The 18,220-nt window shown below is 38.1% G+C and overlaps 1 protein-coding gene across 7 annotated transcripts in view; it reads right to left on the reverse strand.

Annotated features, from left to right (window-relative positions):
- Positions 1 to 18,220, reverse strand: part of LOC129732671 (dipeptidase 1) — a 649,785-nt gene that overhangs the window by 407,841 nt on the left and 223,724 nt on the right. For 6 of the 7 annotated variants that reach the window (XM_055693747.1, XM_055693745.1, XM_055693749.1 and 3 more), the window contains one exon: positions 16,272 to 17,033. The exons of the other annotated variant lie outside the window; for it this stretch is intronic. The gene's annotated coding sequence lies outside the window, so the exon portion shown is untranslated. The remainder of the gene's footprint in view (positions 1 to 16,271; positions 17,034 to 18,220) is intronic. 7 annotated transcript variants of the gene reach the window in all.

The raw sequence follows: 18,220 nt of genomic DNA on the forward strand, positions 1-18,220 counted from the left end.
TTAAACGAAGCATGGAAAAATTTCGCATTCAATTCTCGTGAAACACCTGACCTGCTACCAAATGCTCATTCTTCACACTTCTCTTCTATTGCAGCTTTTTTTAAATTCAACGTTTTACTGAATCACTTGTGATTTTGCGTTGGCGTGGCCGCTTATTCATTCTACACAACATTAGGAGCAGTACTTTTCTCTTATAACAACAATTAGTTGGAACTGATTTTATCGCACGCTGGTGTCAAAATATTAACACCCAATGTTTTTGACGCTCAACGAATTTCCTGGAACCGTTTGCCACTTTACACGAAATAGTTCGGCGAAGTAAAACTTAAAAGTTCATGAATCAAATGTCACCAGTCCAGTTTATATTGCTTTACGTTCTGAAGTGGGTCTCTAAGTTGTTTGAACAGCCATTTAAAACTTGGAGCAATTATTTTATACCAATTCACATCAAAGCAAAACATCAACCAAATATGAAACCTTCCGATTCGATAAAAATAAATGTTTACTTTTAATCTTATTATCCCGTTTCCATGCTGCTAAAAAAGCAACAAATTGGATGCTTTGGGATGGAATCGATTCAGTTCGCTAACAAAGTTTATGAATTTAAAGACGATGGTAACGACCACGCGGGATGTGCCACAGAACAACGCAGTCTCGCGCCCCGACTCCAAATTCCATTGTAAAAATGCTCAATTACGACCGGTTTCATCCCGTATAATTTCGAACAAAGCTGATGAGACATGATTTTCGTTGCTCATTAATATTCCGATTCAATGGTTCGCCATCGGAATCGTTACGATTTTCTGCATCAATGGGGCAACAGCAACAATATACGCGCCGACTAATGGTTGCTGGTTTTACGACTTCTGTTGTAACCGACTTTTATGGTTGCCGGCGGCATCCACGCTAGTGCGCTATAAAATAATAACTCGCAGTTATTAGATCCGAAGCTATTCTTTTTTTTTCTAGACCGAAAGAAAGACGACGGAATTCCAGCAGTGTATTGAAATTTCCTCTGAAACACGAGAGCGTCGCGTCGCGTCGCATCACACCCTTCGTGAAGCACAAATCAAGGCTCTGTGTGTACGGTTTTGGATTTGTACGGGAGAAGCACAATGGCCTTCGAAAGAACGCCAACGCACGCGAGTGGTCCTATTGGGTAATAAAGTATTCATAGATCTCCTCGGACCATCAAACAGTCGTTGGCTGCGAAGCGTTCGGGACTGCGTGTCGCCGATAAGACAATTACATATTTTTGTACTTCCAAGTGATCCCCCTCATCCAAAAATATTTCATTGTGATATGAAGTGGAGCGACTTCAACATAATTAGAATTTAGAAACTTTTAAGAATTTTAAGTTTGTTTGAGGAGTCCAACCTTAAAATTTAATCCTAAACATGTAAAAATACATTGGATTTGTTCGAATGGTCTAAATACATGTATAAAAGTGTGTCCTTTAGTCAATCAAAAATGTTCGCTTCAGTTTCATCATTTTAATGACATTTTCACTAGGAATGGTTCCATTTTCTTTCTTCCACCTATGCTGGATTTGAAACAAACAATCTCTTTTCCGAGCTTCTTTTCAAATGTAAATAGAGCCTTTATTTAGCAACATTTGAACACACAAATGATGTATGTATGTTAATTCAAAGGAGTTGCACGTGAAGTTCCTCTAGTGAACCAAAAACGCGAACGCGTAAAACGCGTTGTTCATCCTACATGTAAAGTCGTCCACGCGCAACAAAAAAGAACAACTTCCAAAGTGTACCTTTGCACGTCAACTAATCTGTTTCGCACACTGTCAATTTCCAACTGAGCCGTCACAAATTTAGATACCCTCCACAACAGCAGCAGCAGCGGGCCCTGAAAAGCAGAACGCATCCACAACGAAAAAGGCTTCGCAACTGGGACCGAAAGTAAATAACAACTGCAAAAAACCCGTACCCGGTTGCGATCGGCCGTTTATTCGAATGGTCCTGCATAGTCGTACAACTGTATCTGCATCATGCATTCCAATATTCGAAAGCATCCTGGTTGGTTCCGTTCACGCGCGTATCGCAACGCATTCACAAAACAAGCTCGGTCTCCAACGCAGAACGTAGCACTAAGCCGGGCTCGGGAAAATTTGCTTTCATTTTTTATTCATACCGCCGGTTGATTGATCAGGACCGGCTTTCTGGACACACCTCGGAATCATACCACATTTAGCTCCCCAGAACGCGCTAGAAAGCGATACTTTTGATACAGTGTCGAGCCGTGCTTCGGCATAGAGAAGAGTAGTAGTGTGATGCTTAAATTAATTAACTTTTTGTTTCAACACGTACGCTGATAAGGATAAACACTACTGGTCCGAAGGCGGCCTCGCAATGAGAAACGGTGCGTAGTGCAACGTGGCTGGACAAAGCTTGAACAGAACTCAAAATATTTTCGGTTGTTGTGTACTGTCGTGTACTGTCGTCATTGTTGTCAATGTTGTATAGGTTAGCTGTTACATGAAACTCAATTTTTTTTTTCGGTAAATGACACCTTACTTTCAGGATAAACCTCGTTTCATGTCCACCGCTTTGGTTGGTCTACCGTTCCATCCGAAGGTATCCACAAAATATTCGGTAGCAGCACGATTGGGTCCAGCGCACAAATGTTCGATAGGAAAGAGAGAGCACGAGACTCAAAAACAAGCAACGCGCAATTGGTAGCGGAAAATGTGTTTGCGTTGAAAATGAAATGTTTGTTCGGCGATCCTTGATGCGAGACTGTTTCGAGATGAGAAACGTGCTTGTAGCCATTGCTTGTTCAAAGTGAGTGTTGCTCGTTGTTGAACAATTTTGTTTTTATTTTTTCTGGGGTCCTCTTGAAGTTAAAAACTTCAAAGCATGATTAAAATTTACTGCCGGAAATTTGAGCGAAAATCGAAAGCAGTTATGGTGCGATTCAGTGACCGTGGTGATAGCGAATTTTCGAACTGACTACTCAGAATATACCTATATACTTGCCGTTAATGATGTTGACGATTTCTTTGTGTATTGGGCAATTACAGGTAATTATACAAGTGTACCATCGAGTAATTCGATTGATTTTTAATTTCTCATCAATAAAATGATTTCTGAATGAGTATAGTTCAGTATATAAGCGCTTCATTGAGTACGATGTTGGTCTAACAAGCCAGCTGTTGTGGTTTCGCGCCCCGGTTCGGGAAAGACTGTTGATGTCAGCAGGATCTCATTATTTTAATATTATCTTATCTCAATATCAATTTAGTTTCTTATTTAGTAAGTATTTTTGATCCCTTATATTTTATATCATTATAAAACATCATTATAGGCTCATTCTACCCTTTAGAAATAATAAGAAATTCGTTTCAAGAATAATTGATAATGTAATTTTTTCAACTACAATTGATTCAATTAGAGGATTTTGGAGATATTCTAGAACTTTATGAGGAATCATGCAGTAGAATAATTTTGAAATAATTTCCAATCTTATCCATAATATGACAATGCTTAAAATAGTATACAGGTCATAGAGAGGCACTATGGAAAAGTCCTAGGTTTGGTGTCGATTGGACTCCTCTGGATTCTCCTCTTTTTTGATAATAATGGTATTTTTCGTTGAAAGCCTTCATGTTCTAATTATGGCCACAAAACCATAATGTCTAGAAATGAACTGATGCATGATTTTTGCCGAAAATTAATCAAAGATTATAGAATAAAAAGTATAAATTTCTAGCGGCAGTGTTACTAGATATGGATCATTCCATCTCAAATGTGTAAGAGAAGACCGACCTCCTCAGAATTGGCTCAAATTTTGTGGAATGGTTGATTTAAGGTCATTATGCAAAAATCCCAGGTTGACGAATGGATGGACACGTGTCACTTGAGATTCTATTGTGGTCATTCACCTCTGTTCAGCAACTCCGATCCCAATCTCCACGTGGTGCCGACCGGGAGTAACCTTAACGGAGATCGGGTAACCAACCCCCAGTGAAAACTTTGGTCGTATGCTGACTGGGTAAGGGGAACGTACGCGGCTGTTTCCCCATGTTAGGGGCGGCGTACAACAGTGTCTGATCCGGAGCGGGCGGCTGAATCATGAAATGCGGTGCCTCGCCAGCTATATCAAACATGGCCGCTCCGTCGCGAGACTAGGTATCGCAGCCCTAGTAAGGCAGCATACCGAATTACTACTTAATAAATACTACGAACAATCCAGATATAAATACCAAAGCAAAACCTTGGTGCTACATTCCGTATCGAATCCGACCTTCTGTTTTATTATACACAGACTTCGCAGCCGACTGTTAAGTGTACAGGACAATTGCGGGGTTAGCGCTACGATCCTACTGACACTAGCAGTCTCTCCCGAGCCGGGACTCGAACATACGACAACTGGCTTGTTAGGCCAGCATCGTACCTCGAGACCAGCTAGGAGAAACCAGATATAAATACGGAACGGAATAATCGGTATGGACCTAGGCGAACGAAACACGAACCGGCACACGAAAGTATCCTGGCTAGAGAGCTGCGGAAGGTGAATGTGGATGTTGCAGCTATTCAAGAGGTGCGGTAGCCGAAATCGGGAGAACGCGAATTCCGGGCAGCAGATCCTATTGAGGACACTTCATTTAAGTACCACATCTAATATAGCGGCGGCGTGAAAACAGAAAGAGGAATCTGTTTCGTGCTATCTGCAAAACAGATTAGATTTAGGAGGAGATATTAGGAGGCCAATCAGTGACCGTATATGCGTGTTGAAAATTAAAGGCAAATTCTTCAACTACAGCCTAATAAATGTGTACGCACCGACCAACGAGAAACCCGATGACGAAAAGGAGGAGTTCTATGAGCTCCTGGAAAAGACATACAATGAATGCCCAGGACACGATATAAAGATTGTAATCGGAGATGCAAATGCACAGGTCGGGCAGGAAGACTTCTTCCGCCCCGTAACTGGTAGGGAAAGCTTCCACTCTACTACGAACGACAAAGGCCTAAGGTTTGTTAATTTCTCAACAGCTAGTGGGATGGCTGTCGGCTGTCCAACGTGTTGAAATCCAAGGCAACGAGGAGGATGCAATTAAACATCCAGCGGCTATCAACTGTATGAGTGGCTGCAGAGTACTCGCAGAAGGTTGATGAACGGATTGAGGAAAGAGTTGAAGGGAACCTTAATGAACAGTAGAGACACATCCACAGTTCGATCAGCACTACAGCGCGAGAAGTGATGGGTACAATTGCGGCAGCTGTGTCCAATGAGTGGTTTGACGCTGAGTGCCAGCGAGTTACGGAGGAGAAGAACCGCGCTAGGGGTCACATGTTAGCCACGGCTGTGACTCGTCAGAGCGTGGGTAGATATCGAGATGCTAGAGCGGCTGAAAAGAGACTCCATCGCCGGAAGAAGCGACAGTATTGGGAGCGTATTCTTGCGGAGGCGGAAGGTTGCTTATCCAGGCACGATGCGAGGAGCTTCTACAAGAAGGTCAACGGAATCAGGAATCGAAACGTGTCAGCCCCTGTCATGTGCAACGATAGGGAGGGGAATCTGATAACCGATGAACAGAGGTGACCAGGTGTTGGAAGAAACACTTCAGTGTGCTGTTGAACGGTGAGGGAAACGGTGAGGGAGTCGAAAGGAGCATGATGACTAATGAGAATGATGAATAAGGCCGTTGCAGGAGACCTTTGTTGGCGAGTACCAATGCGGTTTTCGAGGGGGACGCTCCACGACAGACCAAATGTTTACTTTGCGACAAATTCTCGATAAAGTTCGAGAATTCAACTTGCAGACGCACCATCTGTTCATAGTCTTCAGGGCGGCGTACGATTCAGTTAAGAGAAATGAAATATTGCAGATTATGCTCGAACATGGCTTCTCAACAAAGCTGATTAGGCTGATACGGGCCACCCTTGAAGGTTCTACATCAAGCGTCAGGGTAGCCGGTGAGATATCGGAATCTTTCGTGATGTTAGATGGTTTGAAGCAGGGTGACGAGCTGTCGAACTTATTGTTCAATATCACATTGGACGGTGCTATACGGAGGGCTGGTGTGCAGAGAAGCGGCACCATCATTACGAAGTCGCACATGCTTCTCGGTTTTGCGGATGATATCGAAGAGGCCTTTGGACCTCTCAGGAGGGAACCTGCGAGATTAGGGCTTGTCATAAACTCTGCCAAAACGAAATACATGGTGGCTGGCAGAGTGCGTGGTAGTCCGTCGGAGGTTGGTGCTGCGGTGGTGCTAGATGGGAAAACATTTAAAGTAGTCGACGAATTTATTTACCTGGGAACATTAGTGACATGTAACAACAAGGTTAGCCGTGAGATAAAGAGGCGGATAGCAGCCGCAAATAGGGCCTTTTGCGGATTACGTAACAAGCTAAGGTCCCGCAGTCTGCAAATCCGCACTAAACTTGCACTCTTTTATACGAAGAAAAAAAATAAACTTGCACTCTATAAAACACGGATTCTTCCGGTAGCTCTCTACGGCCATGAATCATGGACGCGTTTTTGAGCGTAGAATTTTGCGTTCAATCCTTGGCGGCAAACTAGAAAATGGTGTTTGGCACAGACGCATAAACCATAAAGTGTACCAGGCATACAAATCGGCGGATGTAGTCAAGCGGATAAAACACGGCAGGCTTCAGTGGGCTGGGCATGTAGCGAGAATGCCGGATGAGCGTCAAGCGAAGGCTATATTTAGCAGGAATCCCGATAGAGGTCGTCGACTTCGGGGTAGACCCCGCACTCGTTGGATGTGTGCTGTCGACGAGGATGCACGCGAAATAGGTGTTAGGGGCGATTGGAGGATAGCAGCTCAAGACCGAGGGACATGGCGACGTATTCTGGATTCGGCACTGGATCGACAATCGGTCTGTCGCCTTAAAGTAAAGTAGTAAGTAAAGAATCAATTTTGAAAAGCACAAAAAACATTCAGGAATGACTCGGAAATATTCTGGATATTATTTCTAAATTATTTTAAAATCAATTATGAATCATATTGAAATCATTAAAGAATCATTATTGAAAAATTATTTTCAAATCATGAAAGGATCTTTTTGAATCATGTGAAAATTGTTTAGCTTTAGTTTTAAAAACCATTTTCGAATCTCTAAATAATTTTAATTTTAGAACATTTTCAGAAAATAATTTTGAAATTACTTTAAAATTGTTTGTATACATTTTGTGTACAGGTCAGACTCGATTATACATATAACACTATATATAACACAGGATTGGCACTAGAGCTCAAACTGGAATAAATGTAAGATTATAGCTTATTGAACATTCCTGTGAAATTTGGTGCCCCTAGAAAAGATCTCTTTGTCGGGGATTTTACACCACATATACGATAACTCTGACGAACTTTGACGCACTTCTACATATACTTGGGACTGCAAAATTCACAGAAATGGCAAAAAGGTATAATCTTTCTAGGGCAACTTTTTTTTTATAGAAGGGGAGTTTGTAATGATTTATGTACTAAAATATCTATTCAGAATTAGTATTGTGTGTTCTGCCACAAATGGTGACATTTCAACACTATTATATATATTTGTACGCTTTTTAGTATTATTGAATGTTATTAACTTTCGCAGTTAAGATAATGTAATTGTAGGAAAATTATCAAACCTACTTGTCAAGAAAAAAAAGGAATAAAAGGAATAAAACGAAACTTAAAGTAAACTTAAAACTATCTTACTGACTATAAAGTGAGCTAATCGTTGCAATTGAGGATTGCAACGATTTTTGTCGGAATTTGTTGATAATTTGGCTTGACATATTTTCTAATGTTTCTACATTAGTGAGCCTATGCAGCTCATTTGTGCTAAACCAGGGAGGATGCTTTAAAATCATTTTCAAAAGTTTATTCTGAATCCTTTGAAGTGTCTTCTTCCTGGTTGCACAACAACTTGTCCAGATGGGAACTGCATATAACATTGCTGGTCTAAATATTTGTTTGTTAATAAACTGTTTATTCTTGAGACAAAGTCTAGAATTCCTGTTGATAAGAGGATATAAACATTTGATATATATTTTGCACTTTGACTGGATATTTTCAATGTGCTCCTTGAAAGTTAGATTCTTATCATAAAATAGCCCTAAGTATTTAACTTGATCACCCCAATTTAAGACCACACCGTTCATCTTAATAACGTGGTTATGGGTGGGTTTGAGAAATGAAACTCTTGGCTTATGAGGAAAAATAATAAACTGTGTCTTTGAAGCATTAGGGGAAATCTTCCATTTTTGTAAGTATGAAGAAAATATATCTAAACTTTTTTGAAGCCGACTGCATATAACACGAAGGCTTTTTCCTTTTGCGGTAATGCTTGTATCGTCACAAAACAGAGATTTCTCACAACCTGGTGGTAAACCAGAAAGATCAGAAGTAAAAATGTTATATAAGATTGGGCCCAAGATACTTCCCTGAGGCACACCAGCTCTAACAGGCAATCTATTAGATTTACCATTTAGATATTTAACCTGAAGAGTGCGGTCAGTTAAATAACTTTGTATCATTTTTGTAAGGTAAAGCGGAAAACTGAAATTTGACATTTTAGCTATTAAGCCTTTATGCCAAACACTGTCGAATACCTTTTCTATATCTAGTAGAGCTGCTCCAGTCGAAAAGCCTTCAGATTTATTAGTTCGAATTATATTTGTTACTCTAAGTAACTGATGAGTAGTGGAAGTAGTTACTCTAAGTAACTGATGAGTAGTTTGGTTTTCGCCCATGGCGAAAACCAAACTGCTCATTTGCAAATTGAGTTCTCATTAATATGTGTTATCATTCAATTGAGAATTATTATTCCAAAAAGTTTGCTAATAGAGGAAAGTAAACTAATTGGTCGATAACTTGATGACTCAGCTGGATTCTTTTCGGGTTTTAAAATTGGAGTGACTTTGGCATTTTTCCATTTCGTAGGAAAATGTGCTAGTGCAAAGCATCTGTTGAAAATTTTTACCAAGAAATTTAAAGAGTTTTCGGGAAGTCTTTTGATGAGGATATAGAAAATCCCATCATCTCCTGGTGCTTTCATGTTTTTGAATTTTTTGAGAATGGTTCGCACCTCATTCAAGTTTGTCTCCAATACCTCTTCGAAAAGAAATTCTTGGGTGGTGATCTGAACATACTTTTGGTTTACTTTATTTTCAATAGAACTTACCACGTTCAAATTGGAGTTATGAACACTCTCAAACTGCTGAGCAAGTTTTTGAGATTTTTGTTCATTCGTTAGAAAAATGCAATCACCATCTTTAAGGACTACAATGGGCTTCGAGGGTTTCTTAAGAACCTTCGAAAGCTTCCAGAAAGGTTTTGAATAAGGTTTTAGTTGTTCAACTTCTCTCATGAAATTCTCATTTCGCATCTATGTTTAATTTCCTTTTGTAATTCTTGAAAAATAATTTTCAAGGCAGGATCACGAGATCTTTGGTATTGACGTCTCCGTATGTTCTTCAAACGTATAAGAAGTTGAAGTTCACTGTCAATAATTGGTGCATTGAATTTCACTCGAGCCTTAGGGACTGATAAATTCCGGGCATTAAGTATTAAGCTGCTAAAATTATCTTATGCTCTGTCAATGTCAGCACTATTTTGTAAAATAATATCATCATTCAAATTTTCTTCGATCGTAGAACGATATCTATCCCAATTAGTCTTGTGATAATTTAACACAGCTCTAGTGGGACTTAAAATAGTTTCATGGGAAATAGAAAATGTTATGGGAAGATGATCAGAATCAAAGTCAGCATGAGTTAATAAATCACTGCATGAATGACTTTGATTTGTTAGTACCAAATCAATTGTAGATGGATTCCTAATAGAAGAATAACATGTAGGACCATTTGGAAATAAAACTGAATAAAATCCAGCCGAGCAATCATTTAACAATATTTTTCCATTGGAATTGCTTTGAGCATTATTCCAAAATCGATGTTTCGCATTAAAATCACCGATGATTAAAAATTTAGATTTATTTCTTGTGAGTTTCTGCAAATCTCCCTTGAAATAATTTTTTCACTCACCAGTGCATTAAAAAGGCAAATACACTGCGGCTATAAATAAAATGCCAATACTTGTTTCAATTCCAATTCCCAAACTCTTGATAACTTTGGTTTCAAGATGGGGTAAAACACGATGTTTTATTCGACGGTGGATAATTATTGCAACTCCACCACTGGCAATATCAATTCTATCAAACATATGAACTATAAAATTTGGGTTCTTTTTTAGTTTAATATTTAGCTTTAAAAGCGTTTCAGTCACAACTGCAATATGCACATCGTGGACTGTTAAAAAATTGAAAAATTCATCCTCTTTCGCTTTTAAAGAGCGAGCATTCCAATTTAGAAAATTTACAGCATTATTTAAAATCATTGCTGAATTTCAATTTCATAACAATATTAGTTGTAAATTTTATACCTTCTTGAACAGCCTCGTACATCGAGTTACAGTTCAACAAAACGGACATTTGCTGCAGCATGGATTGTTGTAGGTGTTCAATCTTTTCGGGAGTTGGATTACCTAAATCAATACTGGCTGACTTTTCAGCACCAAACACGAATGGTTTGTTACTGCTTGAATCTGAAATATTACCTGTAAGGACACTGGCATATGAACAGCCTGGTGTTGCCTGAACAGGATTATTTTTCTGAAATTTGCTATCAGAATTTAAATTATTTCCTACAGACACACCTGCTAATGAAAGTGCTGGTGATGCCTGAACAGTACTGAAAGTCTTTTGATTACCCACATTGACAACAGGTTGTTTAGAATTCCTACGTTGTCTAGAAGCAATAATTTTTTACCCTACAGGACAATTAAAGAAATCAGATTTGTGATTTCCCCTACAATTTACACATTTGAAACTATTAGTGGTTTCTTTCACGGGGCAGATATCTTTCGTGTGACTAGTGTCACCACAAATCATACATTTTGCAGCCATATGGCAGTTTCAAGTTCCATGACCATAGGCTTGACAATTCCGACATTGCGTAAGATTATGGATTCCTCCATGTCTCTTGAAATTTTCCCACTTTATTCGCACGTTGAATAAAACACGTGCTTTTTCTAAACATTTTAAATTATGTACTTTGGTACGATCAAAATGTACTGAGTATTTTCCTGGTGTATTCCAGTTTGAAAAATTTTGGCATTTGCCTTTCGTTTTATCAAAATTACTTGGTTGGGGGCAAAACCAAGTGATTCTGACAAACAATCTTTGATTTCATCAATACTTTGATCATTTGAGAGACCTTTCAACACAGCCTTAAATGCTGCTGCTGATGCTGATCGAAAGGTAATAAATAGGATTGCCATAAATTACTCAACAAGAATTGTGCTTTCCTGCAACGGTTATGAGTATTATTTATTAAATTTCATCTTCGATATTCGGATAGTATCGAAAGAGTGAACTCCCAAATATACAAGTTTATAGAAGAGTAAGAGCCGTTGAATGCTTGTGAATTTTTGGTCCATTTACTAAGATTTATTAGGAATCCTTTTTTGCATTTCAAAATTGTCAGATGATATATTATTTCTTTAAACTTTATCATATTATTAGGTATACAAGCTGTCTTCGTAATACAGCGAATGAAATTGTAGTCAAATGAAAAAAATTGTCAAGCAAAAAACAAAAATAGAATTGGTGATTGCTACGATTTTTTGTTGGAATTGTTAGTAATTGTTTAACATATATTCCTATGTTTGCCAATTAATGATGCTATGTAAGGGCTTCCATATTATATTGAAAGTAAGATCCATATTATAAGTTTGATTTAATTAGAACTAAATAAGACAAAACCATTCATTACGATAACGTAAGTATTATTAGTTTTGGTTTTTAGAGATATTGATTTAATTCTGATTTTGACGCATTACAAGGTGCATCTTCAACAAGAACGATATGTTTGTGCCTTGTCAAATATATGTTGTTTGCAATACTACAGGCATATTATCGCCAATTATAAACGATATTCTTTCGAATGTTGTTAAATATATTTCTAAGAATAGATTTCCAGGAAAGGCTGAAAAAATACTTAGATCACTGAGCAAACAAACTCATTCTGTCTGCGGACTCTGTATATTTTATTACAAAAAATCCCCCAATTACAGTGTTTAGTCCCACGTCACCATTTCATACAACCCTAGGGCTGTATACCTTGTAGTATTAGTAATCAATTTTTGCTATGGCCATTGGTTCAATTTTTTGTTTTATTAATCTCGAGCTGAGTAAAACTCATTTTCTGTTTGACCTTATCTTTCTTTTAAGTCTCCTCCAGCTTGGAAACCACTAACAGCCAAATTTAGTGGATGCAATACATATGCTGACCACAAACATAGCGAAATCTATGGATGCAAAAGACATCGCACTAGCTGAATTCTTAAAGATAGAGGGAGTTTTTGATAATGTAATCCATTGCTCAATGCTGAACGCAATATGATGTCATGGATTTGATACATATACCTTAAAAATTCGTGTGAGTTTTGGTTAGGCACAGGGTTAAAAAGCTATATAATCATTCTTTTTTTCCAGTTTGAACTTTAGGGCGAAACCTTAGTTTGCCGGTGTAATTATAAAATAATTGCCAATCTCTTTCAACTTGTTGTAGTGAAATTCAAAAATGATTTTGATAAAAAAGATCCCAAAAAATATTTTTTATTCCCCTAACATAATTCAAGTGTGTAACAGGTTTAAAAACTGGAAGAAATCCCTATTGAATTTTTTTATCAAAATTCTAAATCAATTGAAGTCATTTACTAATTATTTCTAATATATTTGAAAATTATTTGCAAATTTTGTACATCTCTTTCAATCCTCTTTCTCCTTTCAAGTTTCGAGTAATTACTATAAACTATTTTAACAAAAGATAAAAAAATTCAAATTGTTTTCGTTTTCTGTTAATGTCATTTTTTGAATAATTAAATTCAAATTAAATAGTTTTATCAAAATTAAAAGAATGATTCAATTAGAGAAAGTTCCAATGACAGGCAACAATTACTAGAAATTTAGGCCGCATGTAAACTAGCGAAACAAAGTTCGGAACGAATTTAGCAGTAAATATAAGTGCTTTGTGAGAACCTTCAAAAGTAAGCTTGGAAAGTATTATAAAGAAAAAAAAAAGGGTTTTTTGAGCCAAGCAGTTCGGAAAGATATATCTCCCAGATACTTTCGCTTTATTAGGTAGGGAGAGATGCTGCGCCACAAGCGCAGCTAATTTCAAGCCGGCAATTGACTTTCGGCGGTATAAACAGTTTTGAGCAGGTTCGGCAGTTAACACCAGTGCCGTAGATATGGAGCTGGTTGTCAACTAGGATTAATATTTCAATAAAAGGAGTCGTCAGATAGCATTTCAACGGAATAGGTGTAATTATCTAATAGTATTCAAATGAAACTAATAAAAATCATATTAAATATTGCTAGAATTGCTTGAAGGTTTACATTTTTGATTTATCAAGTTATTTATCAACCAGTTTGCCTTTTTTATTTTAAATCAATAATTTTAAATACTCAAATTTTATCAGGAAATCGATGGTAACATAGTTCTAATCAAATAACTTTAAGTTGTAAAGTTTCCTTGAAGTCTAAAATGCAAAATTCGTTTGTCGATTTTGATTACAAAATTATTCTGACAACATTCTTAACAATGTCTACATCTATATAACTATACTTGCTGGGTAAAATCGTTACTCTCATCGGTTGAGCATCAATTAGATCTTATCAAGCAATGAATTTTCATGAAGCCAACCAGACTTCGTCTGGAATCAGCGATTCGAAGTAAGATTAAATTAACATTAAGATTACATTAAAGTTAACGGCCAATGGAGCAATCGTATCGGTATTAACATCACACCATAAACACTTCACGGGAACCCTTTCCCCTTAAATACGAGCAACTCTTCTAGTGAATATTCCTCTTGTTATGGGATTTGTTCATGCCACATGGATGAAAAACCTCGGACCTGGAAAAATAAACGAAGGAGCGTGCTGCGCTTGGCTATTCCATGTAAAAAAGTGATAACCGCTTCGAAATCGGGCTCTGAGTGAGCCCCGCCGTTATCGGGGTTCTGCCATACCCACGCTCCACGCTACTTTGTTTTCTTCAACCTATTTCCATCGTTCGATCCTGTGTCGCAGTTGCTGCGATTATTGCTTGCTTTCGTACATATGCTCATAATAGTATGTATTTATCCATGTGACGAAGCGCTCTGCTGTGTTCGGATGGTAAAAACCAAACCGACGAAGGGCATTAGGAAATTGGTATTCTGGCAGCGTACGATGTAGATATTTTGGTCGGTGGTGGTACCGTACAACTAATCCTCGGTTAGACCAGCTTTTGCTTGGTTTAATAAACAGCTGGTGGTGCCTCATTGTTGTCTATCTCAATAGAAATTGCGCAATTAAGTAATCTTTACGAACCACCCCATCGTTTGTTATTCGCCGACTCATCGCAGCAGACAGGAGTCAAAAGTTGTGATATTGAATTTCTATTATTTATCACCTCGATCCCAGCTGACGCAGCAAAATTGGTCACGCGGCAGCAGCGACCAAAGTCACAAAGTTCGGTTCCTGTTTTTTTTATTCCCCGTTGCAAGCTGCTACTTTATCGGAACGCTGCGTATGCCGGCATTGTTGAGGTTTGTAATATGAGTGTGGAAAATGTTGGTAGTTTTTATGCTGCTTCCTATAGTTTTCCTTGTTGGCGTGTAAAGCTGACTATATTAAACGTGCGATGAGTGCTTTTCTATTTGCCATGACGGTGCGTCATTTTTTTAAAAAAGGTAACCAGAACTTCCACCTTACACAATTATATAAAATTGACTTACCTAGAAGTCTATCGATTTTGACGAGCCTCTGTTGTTAGTAGTAGAAAGAGCAGAACTTTTTGTTCAGGAATTATTAGAAGAATATTTTATTATTTTCCGAAGAAAACATTTATTCGCTTCGTTCGTTGAATAATTACCTCCTCAGCAAACGGATACACAATTTCTCTGAATAATAATACAATTTGCTAAGCGAACCAAATCCTAGAACGCAAGGGTACAGTAAACGAAAATCGCTTTTCTTAACGAAAGCATTTTATGCAACATAATATTATCATAATATACACGCACTGAATCCTGCTTCACTAGGCTAATCTGAATACGATGTAAATCATTACTTCATTATGCTGCCGTCACATTTATGCAACTGAATAACACCCTAAGTAAACATCACGCATCACGACTACAGCATGTTACGATTGGTTTACCTTTAAGGTGCTTCCGCCACCACAGGGTTAGACCTAGGTCTAGCATATAACGCAGCAAACCCCCGGCCCTATCAATGTTGTAGAACGCAGCAACACACTCCAGAGCTCCAGCCGCAAATGCTCACTAGTGGTACGACGTAGCATTCAATTTGACTGCGGGGGTTCTTCATTTTATGGCCCTGCCTGGCGACTGCTTTCGTTTGCAAATATGTTTACCGAAGGCTGTTGGATTTCCGTCAGGACTTAGAGAACCAGTATTATTATCAGGCGGTAGGCTGTGATCCCAAAAACGCTGTCTGGTGTGCCAATGTTCACTGGAAGGTGCGGGGTACCACCAAATGGTGGCAATATATTTTCGGCACAAATTTTCCAATTTTGCTTTAAGCATGAATTTTGCCACAAATAGAAACAGGCTGCTGGGGTGGTTCTGATTGTATCGAAAAAATATTTAAAAATAGGATATGGTTTGAAAACATTTTAAAACGTTATATCTTGAGGAAATTGTTGACCACTAGTGGCTATTATAAGAGTTCAATGGGATACATTGTTTCACACTTTACCTAATTCTTCAAACCTTAAATAGTTAAGTTTAAAAGTTAAATAAAATTTTCTTCAAAAACGACTACAGCTTTTTGATATGTTGAATAGAATCCAAACATAATCACGGGCCTCCGTCAATAACAAAATCCATGGAGACGCATTGTTATTTATGAAGTAATATCAAAAGAATTAAACGAAATTTTTTATTTTTCTCTTCGAGTCTTTTTCAATGTTTCGTATGACTTTCAAGTGATATTAAATCGGCTTCTGCTATTCAGTGCCATTTCACTTTAAAAAAGAGAATTCACTTCTAAATACTTAATTGATCGTTTTGATAAACCACTCTCCCTGTTAGTTTTAATACACTACTACATCACACGATACAATCAAGCTTGCAAACGATTAGTTTGGCTCCAACCTGTAATCAACCCGGCCGTCTCCGGCTGTTGTTTCCATTCTGCCCAAAACCCACAACTTACCTTCAGTCCTACAGGTGTCCCAGTTTCGCACGATTTATCACTCTCGCCAGGTCACTCTGACGGCCCAACAATTTCCGTCCTGCCAATTAATCAATTCGGACAAATTGATACCCGAACAAACACACCGTGTATAAAAAGTGGGTCACGAGTGGAGATTTTCGTCACAGAATCACCTTTCTTAGCCTTCAGGCGTTTTAGAGCCACACATATTCACACCCTCATTCTTAAACCCCCTACTTCAAAATACCTCCCGCATCGACTCCCCCGTTCATCGAGTTGAGATAAACACTCAGTTTTTCGCTTTTAGATGCTTCCTTCTTCATACAAAGCTGACCGGTACAAACAAAGAATTTCCCGTCCAGTCGATCGGTTGGCAAATATTTATTTAGGTAAGCAGCTTTTTATCCCGGTTTCACTCCGCACTATCGACGTTTAATGGTGCTCAGTTGCTTTATTTTTCTCTTCGCAGTTTCTTTCGCCGCGCTGCAGATTCAACCCTTTAACACCGTTGCACTGTTCCAGTTCAGTATAGTTCACCGCGAGCCATTTCTCTTCTGCGTTGGCACAACTCCTGCCGCTGCCGCCAGTTGATGTGTGTATACTTGTGTGTACGGACATTGGAGCTGTGCTGCACCGGCAGCAGCTCTCCTATGGAAAACGGGAAATTTATCGTCTCTCTAATTTATGTTTCCATCGTTATGTTTTACTTTTCGGCTGCCTGCCACTGGCAAGCTGCAGGGCAGTTTGCTACCTGAAACGATTCTAAAGGAAAGGAAAAAAAACTATGTAATCTTGCACGTATTGGTATTGTGAATGTTTGTTTACAGACTAAGAGCGAGGAAAAGGTGAACCGGTGAAGCGGTTCGAAGTTCAGAGATAATATTTCGCTTTCGAGAGCGGAATTGGAACTTTTCTGCTTGCACTTTTTTGGTTGTTTCTTCTACTGATAGCAGCCTCAGGAATTATGTTCAGGTTACACGGTTTGCTGGTGTCTGGATTTCATCATAAATTTATGCGACGTGTGTGTAGGTGCGCAAGGTTATTGGAAACATTCGAATGCTTGCTACTATTATGGGAAAGTTTAGTCGTGATTAACTGTAAATAAGTTAAAATTTACCTCATAAAGTTTTGTAATTTATCTTATTTCTTATATTGTCCTTTTAATTTTTTGTTTCTACTCACTCTACTCTGTTCCCCATTCCATTTTGTTTCTCATTTTATTCCTGATTGTTCCGCTCCATTGTTTCATCGTTTATTCATTTATGTGCTCTTAATTTTTTTTCTTCTTTTTTCTCTGTTTTTCTCTACAATTTTTGTTTCCATTGCCCTTTTATAAGTCCTTTTATATATTTTTTACACATTTGATCTTCACTTACTTCATTATTCGTAAATTTCTCTTATAGATAATTCGAAATAAGTTCCATCATGATTTTTATTTCAATTTTTTACTTCCATCATCCGTTTCATTTTCTTTGTGTCCCATTTCATACCTTTATTGTGTTTATTTTAGTGATATTCCATTTTCATTCTTTTTTTTAACCCTCTAGTGCCCAAGTTAATTTCTAGACGGGCTTCGGTAAAATCACAATAAATCATTATGAACACTTTTTAGGTATTTATTGAAGCTTTTTAAAGGTTTGACTGAAGCCCGCCAAATGGCGGCATTGAGCACTAGAGGGTTAAATATCTCAATTTTCAGGGAGATTGCGGGTTCATGTCCCGACGGGATACGACATATTTTTCAAAATCTGTATCATATTTCCAGTTCGCTTATTTTTCGCTTTCCCTTCTGCAAATACTGTCTGCTTATTGAACTTGTGTGTTAACGGGTAAAAAGCCGTTGTTAAAAATTTAAATTTAGTTCAAAAAATCTCAATTTTCCGACCTAAAATTTCGAACCTGTTATCAATTCCAAATTAATTTTTTTATCTCGTTCGAAAATTGACCAT

This window comes from Wyeomyia smithii, chromosome 3, assembly GCF_029784165.1.
Source record: "Wyeomyia smithii strain HCP4-BCI-WySm-NY-G18 chromosome 3, ASM2978416v1, whole genome shotgun sequence".
NCBI classification, from domain to species: Eukaryota; Metazoa; Arthropoda; class Insecta; order Diptera; family Culicidae; genus Wyeomyia; species Wyeomyia smithii.